Source organism: Helianthus annuus, chromosome 4 (genome assembly GCF_002127325.2).
Source record: "Helianthus annuus cultivar XRQ/B chromosome 4, HanXRQr2.0-SUNRISE, whole genome shotgun sequence".
Lineage (NCBI taxonomy): Eukaryota > Viridiplantae > Streptophyta > Magnoliopsida > Asterales > Asteraceae > Helianthus > Helianthus annuus.
In genome coordinates, this window is record NC_035436.2 from 116,203,674 (window position 1) to 116,220,898 (window position 17,225).

Consider the following 17,225-nt stretch of genomic DNA (forward strand, 5'->3'; position numbering starts at 1 on the left):
ATTAACATCATGCAAAACACATATATCCGATTTCATGAGCAAGCCAATTACATGAACATTATCTATCATCGACCCAATCTAATAATATCATACACAACAAGTTTCGGTATCAAGCAATCATGAACATATAATCATAACACACAATCAATCAATACATAATCACTAACCGGATTGAAGAAGAAACGAGGGTGATCCGAATAGAATTCTTGTGCCGTCGGGTTCCAAGCAACGAGAGGGAGAGAGAGTTTGTGTGTGTGTTGCAAAGATTGTAAAACTAAAACCCTAAGATGTGTGTATGAACATATACGTGTGAGGTGAGGGTGGGCCGAGACCTCACTTGGGCCGGCTTGTGATCTCGAGTCCCTTACATGGACCGAGTGGGTTTGCAAACAATAGTAAAGCCCAATTGATTTATGGTTCGGGTGTAGTGTTGTGTGCCGAGACCTCACTTGGGCCGGCTTGTGATCTCGAGTCCCTTACATGGACCGAGTGGGTTTGCAAACAATAGTAAAGCCCAATTGATTTATGGTTCGGGTGTAGTGTTGTGTGATCCAATAACGCAACATTTAAACATTTAACCGTAACATTCATTTAATCAAATAAGGTTCACATAAACACATATCGTTACACAAAGCAAGTCTAAAATTCGAGTTGTCACATTATCCCCAACTAATTGGAAATTTCGTCCCGAAATTTGGTATGCACTCACTGAGGAAGCTAGGTAAGTTATAGCGTTCACTGGTTTTCCTGGGGTGTCACATCCTCCCCCCGTTGATCTGGAATTTCGTCCCGAAATTCCGAAGTAGTAGCTTCAGCCTCAGTAGTGGTAGCATTGGTTTCGAATAACTGGGGGTACTTTTCTGTCATCCTGTCTTCGCGTTCCCAGGTGTGCTCTGGGCCACGTTTGGAGTTCCAACGAACTCGAACAAGAGGGATTCTCTTGCTTTTGAGGACCTTCACATCCCGGTCCGTGATTTCTACTGGTTCCTCGACGAACTGCAACCGCTTGTCGATAGTGAGTTCCTTAAAAGGAATGATGAGGTTTTCATCTGATAAGCACTTCTTTAGGTTCGATACATGAAAGACATTGTGAACTGCTCCGAGTTCAGCTGGTAGGTTCAACTTGTAGGCTACCTTGCCAATCTTTTCTAAGATCTCGAATGGTCCGACGTACCGCGGATTCAGTTTGCCCCGTTTGCCAAAACGTACCACACCCTTCCAGGGTGAAACTTTCAATAAAACCCGGTCTCCGACCTCAAATTCCAAAGGCTTTCTACGCTTGTCCGCGTAGGCTTTCTGACGGTCGCGTGCTGCCGCCATGCGTTGCCGTATCTGTGCTATCTTTTCTGTGGCATCCACAACAATCTCTGGACCCGTAATTTGACTATCCCCCACCTCTGCCCAACAGAGAGGTGACCGGCATTTACGTCCGTACAATGCCTCGAATGGAGCGGCTTGAATGCTGGTATGGTAACTGTTATTGTACGAAAACTCCACCAAAGGGAGGTGCTTTTCCCAGCCGTTGCCGAAATCGATAACGCATGCCCGAAGCATGTCTTCTAGAGTTTGGATCGTTCGCTCAGACTGCCCATCCGTCTGAGGATGATATGCTGTGCTCATGTCTAATCGTGAGCCGAAAGATTTATGCATTGCCTGCCATAGCTCTGACGTGAATCGTGCATCGCGATCCGAAATAATAGAGATGGGCACTCCGTGCCTCGAAACAACTTCTTTAAGATAGACGTCTGCGAGAGTGGAGAACTTGTCCGTTTCCTTAATCGGCAGGAAGTGTGCAGACTTGGTGAGTCGATCAACTATGACCCATATTGTATCGTTCCCACGCTGAGATCTAGGTAAGCCTGTAACAAAATCCATGGAAATTTCTTCCCATTTCCATTGCGGTATCTTAGGCTGCTGAAGTAGACCAGCTGGTTTCTGATATTCAACCTTGACTCTCGCACAGGTCAAGCACTTTCCAACGTACGTAGCAATGTGGGCCTTCATGCTAGGCCACCAATAAGTAGTGCTGATGTCGTGGTACATTTTATCTGACCCTGGATGTACTGAGTAGCGAGACTTGTGAGCTTCATCCATTACAAGTTCGCGTAAACCGCCATAAAGTGGGACCCAAATACGCCCCGTTACATAGTAGGCGCCGTCTGCCTTCTGTTCCATTTGTTGCCGTGAGCCGCGTAAGACTTCAGCCTTGACGTTTTCGGGCTTCAATGCTTCTACCTAAGCATTTCGTATCTGTGCAGGAAAGCTAGACTGAATCGTAAGCTGTAGCGCTCGCACGCGCTTCGGTAAGGTGTCCTTTCGACTTAGAGCGTCAGCCACAACATTGGCTTTGCCTGGATGGTACTTGATGGCGCATCCGTAGTCGTTAAGTAACTCGACCCATCGTCGTTGACGCATGTTCAAATCCTTCTGCTTAAGGATATGCTCGAGACTCCTGTGATCGGTGTAAATCGTGCACCTGGTACCGTACAGGTAGTGTCGCCATATCTTAAGTGCGAAAACAACAGCTCCCAGCTCTAAATCGTGCGTCGTGTAGTTCCGTTCATGAACCTTGAGTTGCCGAGAAGCGTAGGCTATCACTTTATCACGTTGCATCAATACACAACCCAGACCCTGTATTGATGCGTCACAGTATACCACGAAGTCATCTGTGCCCTCTGGCAATGAAAGAATAGGTGCGCTGCAGAGCCTATCCTTTAGATACTGAAAAGCAGTCTCCTGTGTGTTGCCCCAACGGTAGGTGACACCCTTCTGTGTCAGTAGCGTAAGTGGTTGTGCGATCTTTGAAAAGTCTTTAATAAATCGTCTGTAGTATCCTGCCAAACCCAAGAATTGGCGTATTTCTGTCGGTGTACGCGGTGCAGGCCAGTTTCTGATCGAATCTACCTTAGATGGATCGACGTGAATCCCATCCTTGTTTACCACGTGGCCTAAGAAGTGGACTTCACGAAGCCAGAAGTCGCATTTAGAAAGCTTAGCGTACAGCTGTTCCTTCCGAAGGAGTTCCAATATAAGGCGTAGGTGTCGCTCGTGTTCCCCCTGACTCTTGGAGTAGATCAGAATGTCGTCGATGAAAACAATGACGAACTTGTCGAGATAGGGTTTGCACACCCTGTTCATAAGATCCATGAATACTGCAGGTGCGTTCGTAAGCCCGAACGGCATAATCAAGAACTCGTAGTGACCATAGCGAGTTCTGAATGCTGTCTTAGAGACGTCCTCCTCGCGGACTCTCAGTTGATGATAACCTGACCGTAGGTCGATCTTGGAATAGTAACACGACCCTTGCAACTGGTCGAATAAGTCGTCTATGCGTGGAAGAGGATAACGGTTCTTCACCGTCACCTTGTTGAGTTCACGGTAGTCGATGCACATCCTGAACGTACCGTCTTTCTTCTTCACGAAAAGTACTGGAGCTCCCCAAGGCGAAGAGCTTGGACGAATGAAACCCTTTTCCAAGAGTTCTTGCAGCTGCTTTGACAGTTCTTCCAATTCTGATGGAGCTAGACGATATGGTGTGCGAGCTATGGGTGCTGCTCCTGGAGCGAGCTCGATCTGAAATTCAACCTGACGATGAGGCGGTAAGCCAGGTAAATCTTCAGGAAACACCTGAGGGTAATCACGTACAATTGGAATATCCTCCAATTTCTTTTCCTTTACTGATGCGTCTGAAACAAGAGCCAAAATGGCTGTGTGACCTTTACGTAAGCACTTCTGAGCCTTCAAGAATGAGATGATGCCAACCACTGCACCACTCTTGTCGCCTTGAACTTCGAGAGGTTCCTGACCAGAACGAGGAATGCGAATAATCTTCTCGCTGCATAGGATTTCTGCTTGATGTTGGGACAACCAATCCATCCCAATCACGACGTCGAAACTACCCAAAACTATGGGAATGAGATCAATAGAAAAGGCTTGACCAGCTAGAATAAGGTTACAACCCTGAACTACGTGCGTGGTTTCTAGACTTTTACCGTTAGCTAACTCTACTACATGTTTGGTGGGTAAAAGTGTTGGTGCACGTTTTAGCAGTTGACACATTTTCACAGACATATAGCTTGTATCCGCACCCGAATCAAACAAAACAGTAACGTAAATATTGTCGAGGAGAAACTTACCCATAACAACATTGGGATCGTTCACTGCGTCGCCACGACCTAGTACGAATGCACGGCCCCTTGCCTCGTTGCCGTTGTTGTTTCCCCCATTGTTGTTGTTGCCGTTGCCCTGGTTGTTGTTGTTGTTGTTCTGGTTCCTGTTGAGCTGTGGGCAGTGTCTCTTGATGTGGCCTTCAGCACCACAATTGTAGCATCCTTTGTTGCCCTGTTGTTGGTTAGGCTGAGCGTGAGGCTGCTGCTGATTCTGGTTCGCAGGACGAAGGCTTCTACAGTCTTTGGCCTCGTGACCCATCTTGAGGCATCTTTGACAACGCCCCTTGTTACACTGACCGTTGTGGTGCTTGTTGCAGTTGTTGCACTTTGGAAGATTTCCGCGATATCCACCCTGCCTGTGGCTACCTGACGACTGCTGGTTAGGGCTTTGATAGTTGTCAGTCTTTCGCTGCTGATTCTGGGACTGAACCGAAACTGATGCTTTGCTTGAATCCCCATCCCATTTCCTCTTGTTGTCACTGAGGGTAACGGGAGTAGCTGAAGGAGTGACTGTAGTAGTAGCACTGACACGCTTAGGCAGTTTATTCTGTTCCACTGCCTGATCGGTGATGCGATGAGCGAGGCGTTGGATTTCCTGGATGTTTTCGAGGTTAGCCGACGTCACGTGGCTCTGAATTTCTGGCGCCAATCCCTTGAGATACAACTCAATGCGCTTGTATGGAGGGTCCACCATAGTAGGACACAGAACGGCCAGCTCGTTCGACCGTTTAGTATACTCTTCGATCTCTGACCCAACCATTTTCAGATTATATAGCTCTTCTTCCAGCTTGTGAATGTCTTCACGCGTGCAATACTCACGCTTGATGAGTTCCTTAAAATCGTTCCATGGGGTGGCGTTAGCAGCTGCCAACCCAAGAATTTGCACCTGCGCGTTCCACCAGGTTAGCGCGATTCCTTCCAAGGTGCCAGTAGCAAACTTGACCTTGCGAGCCTCAGGGCACTCGCACATCTCGAATACTGATTCTAGCTTCTCGAACCAGTGGAGGAGTCCAACCGCTCCTTCTGTGCCGCTGAAAGAGTTGGGACGACAGTCCATGAAGTTCTTGAAAGTGCAGACAGGCTGCTGCGCGTGTTGACCTATTGTGTACGAATAGGGCAAGTTAAATACAAGAGTGAATGTAGGATCTAGGGATCCTAGTGTGTGCCTATACTGCAGGATATACTACCTGCTTGAGCTGCTGCAACTGCCGCAGCAACTTGGGCTTGAACAAGAGCCTCTAACTGGGCTTGTGTCATGTTAATTCTTCCAGCCATTGATCTTCATGTCAAAGGCGAAATAGGTGAGAAAAGTTCGCGAATAGTGCGATGACAGAAAAGTGTAAGCACGTAAGGGTTCTTATGCAATAGCAAATAGTGAGCATTGTAGTCTAAGCATACCACGAGCAAAGTTCTAAGTAATTCTAGCAAGTAAGCAATAAACATAAACCTTATTACCGAAAATATCGAGTCTTGCACGTGGAGCGAAGCGTCGTTGTGGATCGTTGAGAGCACTGTTCTGGTTATAGTCCGGTTTTAATAAAAACGTTTTCCCATATTAAAACCAAGTTCTCTATAACCAATGGCTCTGATACCAATCTGTCACACCCCCAAAATCCACACGCGGAGTACCACCGCTTGAGAGCGTGACGTGACCAGGATCAAGCCATCAATCATATCAAACACAACACTTAATAATAATAAAAGTCATTAAAGTAGTTCATCATGACATGATTGATGTTTCAAAACCAAGCGTTGTTTAAGTAGCGGAAACATTATTGTAAACCCAAGTTAAAATACTGAAATGTCATATGTGTCTAACAAAGTAATACGATCCTTGTCCACAACGACCGGCTCCTCCTTGTGCAAGCTCCATGTACCTAACGATCTGCAAGGCATGTAACAGAATGATCAACAAACTAGTTGAGCGAGTTCACAGTAAATAAGTGCGTAACAGTAAGTAAAGGGTGGCTCTACTGGGCCGATAGTAAGTTATATAGGTGGGGGCTTCCCATGTTATGTGTCCACTAGACTATTCGTATCAACTACTCGTATCATCCCTGCTCTTCTTCCGAGAACAGTAGCGCGTATGGGGTGTACGTAGGTTTTACGTACGTATCCTTCACAACCGAGGATAGGAGATGCGGGGGTGTACGTGGGTTTCACGTACGTATCCTTTGTACCGAGGATAGAAGTAAGTAATGCGTACACGTAGGTTTTACGTGCGTGCCTGACATCCGAGGCAGTAATTGGCATATGACCACGTAGGTGTTATCCTAACCTACGGAACCGTCCTGACATCCGAGGATCATGGTAGGTGATAGTCTAGGAAAAGCATATGTACGTTCTTAGTTAATTGTAACCTTTATCCCATTCCCACGACCCGAGAATCCCATGCCTTAGTAGGAGTGTGAACTCACCTGGGTTTGCTCGGCAGACAATAAAATGCCCAAGTATACAAGTAAGGGATCAACCACGTCCTATCATGGTTACTTATGCAAGTTAGGTTCGTATGTAGCACGTTTGTATCAAGTATGGTATCAAGTATGATCATGGCAAATCACATAAACGTATCAGCAGTTCATATCAAGTAACGAGTCCAAGTAGTCGGCCCAATAAATATAAGCAGTCCAATAGCAATCAGTTAAACAGAATCATAAGTCATAAGGTTGGGCCCGTGACAGCGTAGGCCCAAAACAGTGTGCGTGTAAATGATGGTCTCGAGTCGCAACGGAGATCTCGAGTCGCAACCGGAGATTACGAGTCGCAACAGCTGGTTACGAGTCGCAATGGAGATCTCGGTTCGTCATGGTCCGGTTACGAGTCGCAACGGGACTCGCAACCATGGTCTCGGCTTGTGCTGTTGTGGTTTCGAGTCGTGACCACGAGGTTTCGACTCGCAATCTGAGTCGCAACCGTGTGTCGTTTGTATGTAACTGGTTTTCCTGATTTCATGCAGATCGGTTACAATCACATAATAGTTTCCAATTATACTCAACTCAATCAACAGATTTCTAACAATTCGTTTAGCATGATATCGATCAAACAAGGTATTTTATCAAGAACTCTCATGAACCCTAACAATCATATGAACAATTCTTAACAATTCGCATGAACATATATCATAACATTTAATCCGAATCGTCTAGCACATCGACTGATTACAAGCATTCCGATTACCATTTAACTTATATCATACCATCCGATTTCTTGTGACCCTTGACTATACACATGAGCCGATTAACATCATGCAAAACACATATATCCGATTTCATGAGCAAGCCAATTACATGAACATTATCTATCATCGACCCAATCTAATAATATCATACACAACAAGTTTCGGTATCAAGCAATCATCAACATATAATCATAACACACAATCAATCAATACATAATCACTAACCGGATTGAAGAAGAAACGAGGGTGATCCGAATAGAATTCTTGTGCCGTCGGGTTCCAAGCAATGAGAGGGAGAGAGAGTTTGTGTGTGTGTTGCAAAGATTGTAAAACTAAAACCCTAAGATGTGTGTATGAACATATACGTGTGAGGTGAGGGTGGGCCGAGACCTCACTTGGGCCGGCTTGTGATCTCGAGTCCCTTACATGGACCGAGTGGGTTTGCAAACAATAGTAAAGCCCAATTGATTTATGGTTCGGGTGTAGTGTTGTGTGCCGAGACCTCACTTGGGCCGGCTTGTGATCTCGAGTCCCTTACATGGACCGAGTGGGTTTGCAAACAATAGTAAAGCCCAATTGATTTATGGTTCGGGTGTAGTGTTGTGTGATCCAATAACGCAACATTTAAACATTTAACCGTAACATTCATTTAATCAAATAAGGTTCACATAAACACATATCGTTACACAAAGCAAGTCTAAAATTCGAGTTGTCACATTATCCCCAACTAATTGGAAATTTCGTCCCGAAATTTGGTATGCACTCACTGAGGAAGCAAGGTAAGTTATAGCGTTCACTGGTTTTCCTGGGGTGTCACATCTTTGTTGTTCGTTGAACTGTGTTTTAGATGTATGATTTGTTAAACTGTTATATATATATATATATATATATATATATATATATATATATATATATATATATATATCTATACTATATATAATATACATATCCAAAGGACTTCTTAAAGTCATTGAAATTTCCTTAAAACACTCCTAAAGCATGATGTACAAGTCTTTTAAGCACCAGAAAAATTCACTTTCCACTTATACCCTTTCCTCTAAACTAAACACAGACACACAAACTAGGGTTTCTCTTCTCTATCATTTGGTCCGCCGCTCATCCTCTCATCCTCTGCTCTCTCTCTCTATGGCGATTGCTTGCGACTTCGTCAGGCCTCTCTCTCGGATCTCGCCAGATCCGTGAGGATTTCACCAGATCGATGAAGGTAACCTCCTTTTCTCTCTCTCTCTCTCTCTCAAATTCATCAACAACGCTGAACCACGGGGTTAGATCTAGAGCATCTGCCATCATATTCTCTTTGCTATGTTGTGCAGGTGGTCTCATTTAGGGCTTTTGCTCAGTTGGTATACGAATGTATGAACTTCTTTAAGACGACGAAAACAAGCAGGTCATCACCTAAGTTCAGCACATAAACAGGTATTGACGGTCCGATAACGCAGACAACAACAAATGTATGTTCTTCCATCGCTTTTCACACTTAACATCAGTTATTTTTGTCCATTTAGGGTTTGCTGCGTTAAGGGATGGCCAATCACATGAGCTTTGGTGGACCTCCCGTGAAAACTGAGACAGCTGAAGAAGCTGATGAACTTATGAGAGTAGATGAAAAGGCATCTGAAGTTGGTAATTTAACTGGTACACTTCACATTACCTGTTTTTTATTACTTCGATGACAAGTTTGATTTTGTTATTTCAGAGGAAGAAGTTCTTTCAGCCCCTCCAAAGTTAGTTTACAGTAAATTAATCTTGCGGTGAGGAATTTGATTCTAGCTCTAAAAGTTCGCTGACCTAATAGTAATGATTTTGTTTTTTTTTTGTTTATCTAAATGCAGCTTCACTAGAAAGCTATTGGTGGCTGTAGCAGACAAGTGGGATAATCATGTTCTGTTCATGGACAAAGTTGCTCCACAAAACTGGAAGGTTTAAACAATATGCTTGGTTATTATGTTATCTTTATAGTGCTTTACTCTACAGTTACTTGTGCTTAAAGGTGTCGATTTGCAACCCAATCACTTATGAATTGGTCAATTTAGGTTGTGTTTTATCTTAAACGGGTTGAAAGTTGCCATACTTTATTTTTTTAATATTGTTTTTTTTGTAATCACAAATAACAAAATTTTCCAAATGGACAAAAAGTGTGTGCAGGTCAATCTGACCTGACCCGCTTCCCATACTAAAAATGCCCCACCTTGTAATATTTCACATCTACTTATTTGTAATTGCAAAAAATGGAAGTTTTGAACAACATGCCTGCATATTATCTTTTTTAGTGCTATTTGTAATTGCAACAAAATTGTGTTTTATTTCAAATAAGGTTGAAAACCGCCCTTAGTTTATTTTAACAGTATTGCTTATTTTAATCATGATGAACAAATTAATTATCTATATCAAAGTTTTCAAAATGGACCAAAAATTGTGTTGTAGGGCTGTAAACGATAATATGAACATATTCATGAACTGTTCATGAACACTTATCGAGCGCAAACAAACACAAGAACACAAACAAATGTTCATGTTCGTTCGTTTAGCTTAATGAATGGAATTTCTTGTTCGTGTTGGTTTGTTTAATAAACAGGCTAACACAAATGAACATCCCGTCGAACAGTTCGCTGAACGTTCGGTTCGTTTACAACCCTAGCACAACTCGCTTCCATTGCGTTTTACTTCCATGCATTTAAATTATTTAAATGTTTCACATGTTGCTTTGTTACTCATGGTTGTTTGTTATGCATAACTTTCAGAGTCAGTTAGCGGGTTGGACCAAGTGGAACATATGTCTCAGCAGAAACCGAACTCTGTTGAATCTGATAGCCAGAAATATGACGGTGAGCATCATATGTGAAATTATTATTTTTGGTTCATATGGTTTTTGCTAACCGCCGTTCATTTGCGTAATATAGGAGATAGTGCTCCAAATTCTGGTCAGTTTTCGCCTGGGAAGTCGTACCAGGCTGCTGTTTTAAAAAATCGATTTGCTGATACGATATTTAAAGCTTGAGAAAAGACACTCAATGAGGTTGCTTTTTGTTCATAGTTGGTAACATCTTATAAATATATACCCAATCATTTTAAGTTATAGCATAAATATATATTTTAAAAGTCAAAAAATAAATAGGTTAGGTGGGCCAACTCGCCAACTCGACCTGAACACCTTTCGTTCAGCTTAATGTGGTTGTGGATTCGACCCACAAATCTAAGCTGGACATCCCAAATACGTTAATTACATGTCTAACAAATTACAATGTGGTTAAAATTCGATAACTTTGATACTTATTAGGCTGGGGTTGCAAGATCTGTAGGAGTGGGATTCGCAGCAGTTTGGCAATTAGCACTTGTGACACATGTTGTGGTGCCTTTAGTTGCTATAATTGGAGTTATTCATATGGCTACATTGGATAAATTGTCTTCTAAAAGCCACGAAGCTTTTTTAGAAGCCAGAAGCATTGTTGAGCCGGCGATAACAACTTGATTGTTACTGCTCGCCTTCATATATAGTTAAATGATGTTAGAAACAGATCCGAGGCCAAGTTTTGATGATGGGATCATATTGAGGAGGTATGAAGTTTTCTTTTGATGTATTTGTTAACAGTATAATAAGTATAAATACCTCTCTTTTTTACTTTTATTCATTGTTAACAGTACTAGAAATATTGCAGACATCTTTATTTAAACGCAACTGCAGCTTCATTTGTTTTTTTCAAACCATAATTCATCCTATATGGAATGCAGACCCAACTAATATCATTGAAAAATTACTGTTGTTTTGAACAGTTAGGTGGTGGATCTGGTCAGAAGGGAAATGCCCCTTGCGCTAACACCAGATGATGACCCGAGGAGGGAGCCGCTAAAGACCTTACAAGCAAAACATGATGAAATTGATAGGCTGGCCTACAAGCAGGTTTGATTGATCTTCTATAGCGGGTTCGGATTCTAACTAGCTCAGCTTGTGCTTTTTTTCCATTTAACATTTTGGGAATTCTCTTGGATGTTATGGACTCCATTGCATTTTCCGCAACAACATTTGTCATAATCGTGGGGCATGCTTATTTTCTTATAACATCAAGGAGGGCCGCCGACATACCAAGATTGATGTCGGATAGGTATTTGACATACCTGAAGTGGATTTTCTTGTTGTGTAGAAGAAGCTTATGAAAAATCACAAGTTTGATGTTGGTTAGGTAATTGGAAACTCCGGATCTATTGCAGAAGAATATTATTCAGAAATTTGACTTTTTAGTTGACATATGTTTTGACTTTTCACTTTCGTGTTGCAATTCTATTCATACCGGCAAATATGGTGAGCTGCCTGGATATTCGATGCCATTTTGTGGGTTTATAATATTTTTTACTTTCCTAAGCTGTTTCACTAATTTCACTTTTTCGGTTTATTTGCTATAGTGTAAAAAGTAAATTGAGTTATAAAATCTCAGTTTTCATTTTAATTAAGCAATGTATTTTTATAGCTTAGCTTAAATGCACTATGTGACTTTGTGTCCCTTTAGAGTTTAGACTCGGCTGGGGCTGTGGGTTGATATTAACGGAACTTTCATTTATTTCAAAAGTATCAAGTCATGTAACTCAGACATAGAGATACGCCCTGTGTAGCCCGGTTGGTTAGTTGGATGTGATAAAATGACTTAAGTAGGCTATGTTTATAGACAAGTTGATGAGTTACTCTATTCTAACAAGTTGGTGAATTAACCATATAACCTCTTTATTTACGACTTAACCTGCACATCTTGTTACGCGAGTGAGCCAACCCTTCACGGTTCAAACCCAATAAGTTTAGACCCAACCCAATAAAACCACAACTCATAATTTAGAATTTCATTGTATGTAAAAATATAAGTTAGTTTGTGATTTTTTTTTTCTAAATTACTATGCTTATTACTGAAATTTTCTTATTCGTGTGTCCTCCCTTTAGCTGTATTTAGTGACACGTTCGATATAAGAAAAGAAACAACCCAATATAATGTTCCAATCCGTTTATTTTTTTTTAACTGAGAATTGGTTCTTGTTTTTCCTATTTACCTTGCTTCTGACTAGCATATAAGCCATAAATGAATGAATTGATTCAATAATCCATGTGATGTTTTTTTTAAATCTTTCGTCTTAATTGGAAATAAGGCCTAATTCCATATTTTATTCCATTCTATTTACTAAATTCGATAAGAATCATGATCCATTCACAAAAAAAAATTGTAGATTTCGTTTAAAAAAAGTCTAACCCAAATTATACAATGGTCAATTTTGGTCTATTGTATACATCACGTTTTGTTTTTCAAAGTTTCATCTAAATCTGAAGATCTGAGTCGGGTTGATGGACATGCAGGTTTCGCTGATGACATTTTGTTTTTCAAAGTTTCATGCAATCTGAAGATCCAAGTCGGGTTGATGGACATACAGGTTAGGCTCATGACATAGATAGGCAATAGTGACGCTAGGAATAAGAAAACTAACAGACGTAGTATACAATATATCACGACAAGCTTATTAACCTAATAGAAAACGAGTACCACGTTATATATTGCCGTTGCCGCATTACGCGGGTTTCCTACTAGCCCTAAAAAATATATGTTTTTTCCGTTGCATCGCGAATTTGGTTTTGGTTATGGGTCAAAACCGAACCGCCCTGTACATAGCCCTAAGCTCACCAACCTAGGTGATATGTTTCCCGCCGCATCGCGCGGGTAAACGACTAGTATATATATATATATATATATATATATATATATATATATATATATATATATATATATATATATATATATATATATATATATATAGAGGATAAGGATCATGTGAGAAGTGATAGGCTAGTTGAGAAACTTGAGAAGCATTCTGGACCACACATTTTTCTAAGCCTTTCGTAATATACACATATGTATAGTTTAAAATTGACTATATACATATGTGTATAACTCAATATACATATATGTATATAGTCAATTTTAAACTATACATATGTGTATATTACGAAGGGCTTAGAAAAATGTGTGGTCCAGAATGCTTCTCAAGTTTCTCATATAGGGTGGACTTCTCTTAGGATCCCTACCATATATATATATACATATATATATATACTAGCCATTTACCCGCGCGATGTGGCGGGAGTGACGATTTACAATAGAATACTCGTTTACCGTTAGTTTATCACCTATAGGTTTGGCGGGAGTGACGATTTACAATAGGATACTCGTTTACCGTTAGTTTATCACCTATAGGTTTGTTGTTCTTCGATTTCAATATGGCGCGATAAATTGTAGCAAGTGAATTTAGAGAGAAAAATGGCTCAAGATTTTAGGGTTTCATTGTTTAGAGATGTAATCCGGGTCAAGTAGGATCTATTAGTACCTTATGTAATTTAAATTGTAATCTCTTAAAAACTCATAAGTTAATGATTATAAATCATATACATTGCCGAATATAATCTAAAAAAAAGTGTAATTCAAATCATATACATTGCCGAATATAATAAAGTTACCATCTTTATTAAAAAAAAATACAACCTATAACATGTCGGTTTGGACCAACACAACAACACTCCTTTGTCCAACTATTTATACTTGTATTAAACATAACTACAAAAACAACATTAAAATGTTAAGTGTTGAAAAGGTAACGCTGTCTGATTACTTACTGTACGTTGGCAGATATTTACCAATACAGATGCTCTAAAGGTCAAGTCAAGATTTGAAACCTGCCAACCGATGGGTCAATATTGTGTTTTATAACAGATGAAGTGATGGCATATCTAGTAAAGTTAACCACATAACCCAACCAACCATTTTCTTGCTACAACTAACTGATTCCGAAGATCCATTTTTAGAGTTCGAAAGCCTATTTTGACCCGTTAGTTGACCCAAACAATGAACTTGAGTGGCAATGCACACAAAGAATAACTTTACCTTTTGTTGTGCATGACACTTCGTACAAGTGTATACAAGATAATCAATTATGAATACATATTGGTAGCTAGCATCATAAATATGAAATTATCTTGTTTTTGTTGGTCCAATAGTCGTTCCCATTCAAGCATCAGAAATATGTAGGTGGTTTCTAATATATAATCAGAACATGCATACATACATACATCTGTTTTTTTTTTAAAAGTAGTTCACTACAGCATGATTGCTTTTTATTATAAACTTGAATGGCTATCATTTCAAATCCAGAAAACTGATTTGGGCTCGATTCAAGCCGACCGGTGTCACTGCAGTAGTCATAGAATAGAGTAAGTACGGAAGTTCTTTGTTGCGTCAAACCACAGGTTCAACCTCTGTTCCCTATTACCCTGCATATACCAAACAAACTTGCGATTAGTTTATGCACAGCTATTCATAATCATTTTATCATGAAATAAGGATACCTGAACAAATGTCTCGCTCGACCAATAGTTTCCCTTGACGCATTATGCAAGGTTCGCTCGGTCCAACAACTCAAGCAAATGTTTTCTATGTTTTTTAGGGGGAAGATGGGTGCTTCTCTCCACAGGGCATACAAGACACAGGTTATTGGCGGCAGTCCGCCAAATTTAACATATAAAGTTTTTTTATATGTTAAATATGGCGAGCTGCCGCCAATAACCTATGTTTTGTATGCCCTGGGAGAGAAGCACACATGTTCCCCCTAAAATGCAAAGAAAACATTTGCTTGAGTTGTTGGACCGAGCGAACCTTGCACAGGCTCAGCTTTTGCATCACAGCCTCAAACACTTTCAGTTCAGATAGATTACACAGGCTCAGTTTTTGCATCACAGACTCAAAACACTTTTACTTCAGACAGATTAAGAACACAAGCTCAGCTTATGCATCATAGACTCAACACTTTTAGTTCAGACAGATTAAGAACACAAGCTCAGCTTTCGCATCACAGCCTCAAACACTTTCAGTTCAGACAGATTAAGAACACAAAATCCGGAGTACACAACAAGAGTAATTTGCCACTAAACTTAAACAACCTTTAAAGCATGATGTACACGTGTTTTAAGCACAAGAAACAAATATGTAACCTGACAGACTCAGCTTATGCATCATAGCCTCAAACACTTTCAGTTCAGACATATTAAGAACACAAGCTCCGTTAGTTCTCGCAAAGTCAACCATCATAAAAAGAAATCAAGTATTAGTAAAGATTTGATATTAGTTATAACCAGTACACTATTAACTTAAAATAAATTTAATATAAATCACATTTTGTCAAGTTGCAAATATAAAAACCTTTATTCTAATGAAGCAGCGTTCAGCGTCACTAAAGCCGATTCCGAGACTCTCCAAGCAGATACACTTTCTCCGGCTGCCAGAAGATCGGAGTGAGCTTGTTCTGTAATAATAGTGATCGTGACAGTCGTTAACCAAAGGTATAACTAATTAAATTCAGTTCAGGAAAAAGCAACACTTTAATTTTGTGTGAAAGACAGCTTGCTTGCTGCAGTCTCTATAATATATCAACACTCTTCCATACACTGTTTGAAAGACACCATGCTTGAAAGACAGCATGCTTGCTTCAGTCTCTATAAATAATTCAGAGATATCTACACTCTACTCACACTTTACAAACTCTCAACTACACTCAACTGAAAGACTCAGACATGTAATTGAGAGATGAACACAAGTACGGGTAAAGCCATGGCTGCAACACACGGTTGCAAAGTGAGAACTATGCAACCTGGATATTGCCCCGCCAAGATGCTACTCGGATCTTCTATGTACCCTCAAAATACAATCATCATCACAGTCTATTGTGTTATGTAACCCCGCTTTAAAGCATGATGTACAAGAGTAATTTTCCACTAAACTTAAACAACCTTTAAAGCATGATGTACAAGTGTTTTAAGCACAAGAAACACATATGTAACCTCACAGGCTCAGCTTATGCATCATAGCCTTAACAGTTTCAGTTCAGACATATTAAGAACAAAGCTCAGCTTATGCATCATAGAGTCGACAGGCTCAGCTTATGCATCATAGCCTCACAGGCTCAGCTTATGCATCATAGCCTCACAGGCTCAGCTTATGCATCATAGAACACTTGGGAAATGAAAAAGTATATCAAAACATCCCACAGAACAAACTAAAATCAAAAGTACATAACAATCTATCTTTTCACTATTCCATATCTAAAATTGACCTAACTATCATAATTTTCATTGAACTACAACACTTATCATCCCCAAAAATGACCTAAATATCATAATTATCACAAAACCATGACACTTATCAGTCCCAAAATTAAAGGAAAAGATCAAAATATAACAGAACAAAGTAAAATCAAAACTACAAAAACAATTTATCCTTTCACTATGTCATATCTGAAATTAACCTAACTATCATCACCAAAAATACAAATTCAAATATGACAAAACTTTCAACCTAATTTGAAATAACCGCATCTACTAACAAATCCACATCAAGATTAAAGATAAATCAACATTTAGAACCTAACCTGAGTCGATTCATCATAAAACACATGCGAAAATCCTTCGTAAACCTCAGATTTCGTCCTTCGAACATCCGTCAAACATATGTGAAGGACAAGATGGTAATTGAACAAGGTGTTGAAAAAACACTTAATGCACAATGTACAACTGTTAAGGCACAAGAAAACACAAACCCTTTTACCCTTTACAAGGTTATACATCTTCCGTCCAAATGTTTAACTTTCTCACATGGATAAATTGAGAGATTTACACAACTACGGGTAAAGCCATGGCTGCAACACACGGTTGCAAAGTGAGAACTATGCAACCTGGATATTGCCCCGCCAAGATGCTACTCGGATCTTCTATGTACCCTCAAAATACAATCATCATCACAGTCTATTGTGTTATGTAACCCCGCTTTAAAGCATGATGTACA

The 17,225-nt window shown here is 40.3% G+C and overlaps 2 long non-coding RNA genes across 3 annotated transcripts; one reads left to right on the forward strand and one right to left on the reverse strand.

Annotated features, from left to right (window-relative positions):
- Nucleotides 1-10,042: 10,042 nt before the first annotated feature.
- On the forward strand, nt 10,043-11,155 carry LOC118491670. Of its 2 annotated transcripts, none has more exons than XR_004891834.1 (4): nt 10,043-10,193; nt 10,269-10,384; nt 10,646-10,923; nt 11,140-11,155. It is a non-coding gene; the product is annotated as an uncharacterized LOC118491670 (long non-coding RNA). The 2 variants fall into 2 exon arrangements; XR_004891835.1 differs by having other exon boundaries at nt 10,668-10,923.
- A 3,311-nt stretch (nt 11,156-14,466) lies between these two features.
- Nucleotides 14,467-14,798, reverse strand: LOC110917687. The gene is made up of 2 exons (XR_002580779.2): nt 14,738-14,798; nt 14,467-14,662 (listed from the first exon to the last, which is right to left on the reverse strand). It is a non-coding gene; the product is annotated as an uncharacterized LOC110917687 (long non-coding RNA).
- Between the last annotated feature and the right edge of the window lie 2,427 nt (nt 14,799-17,225).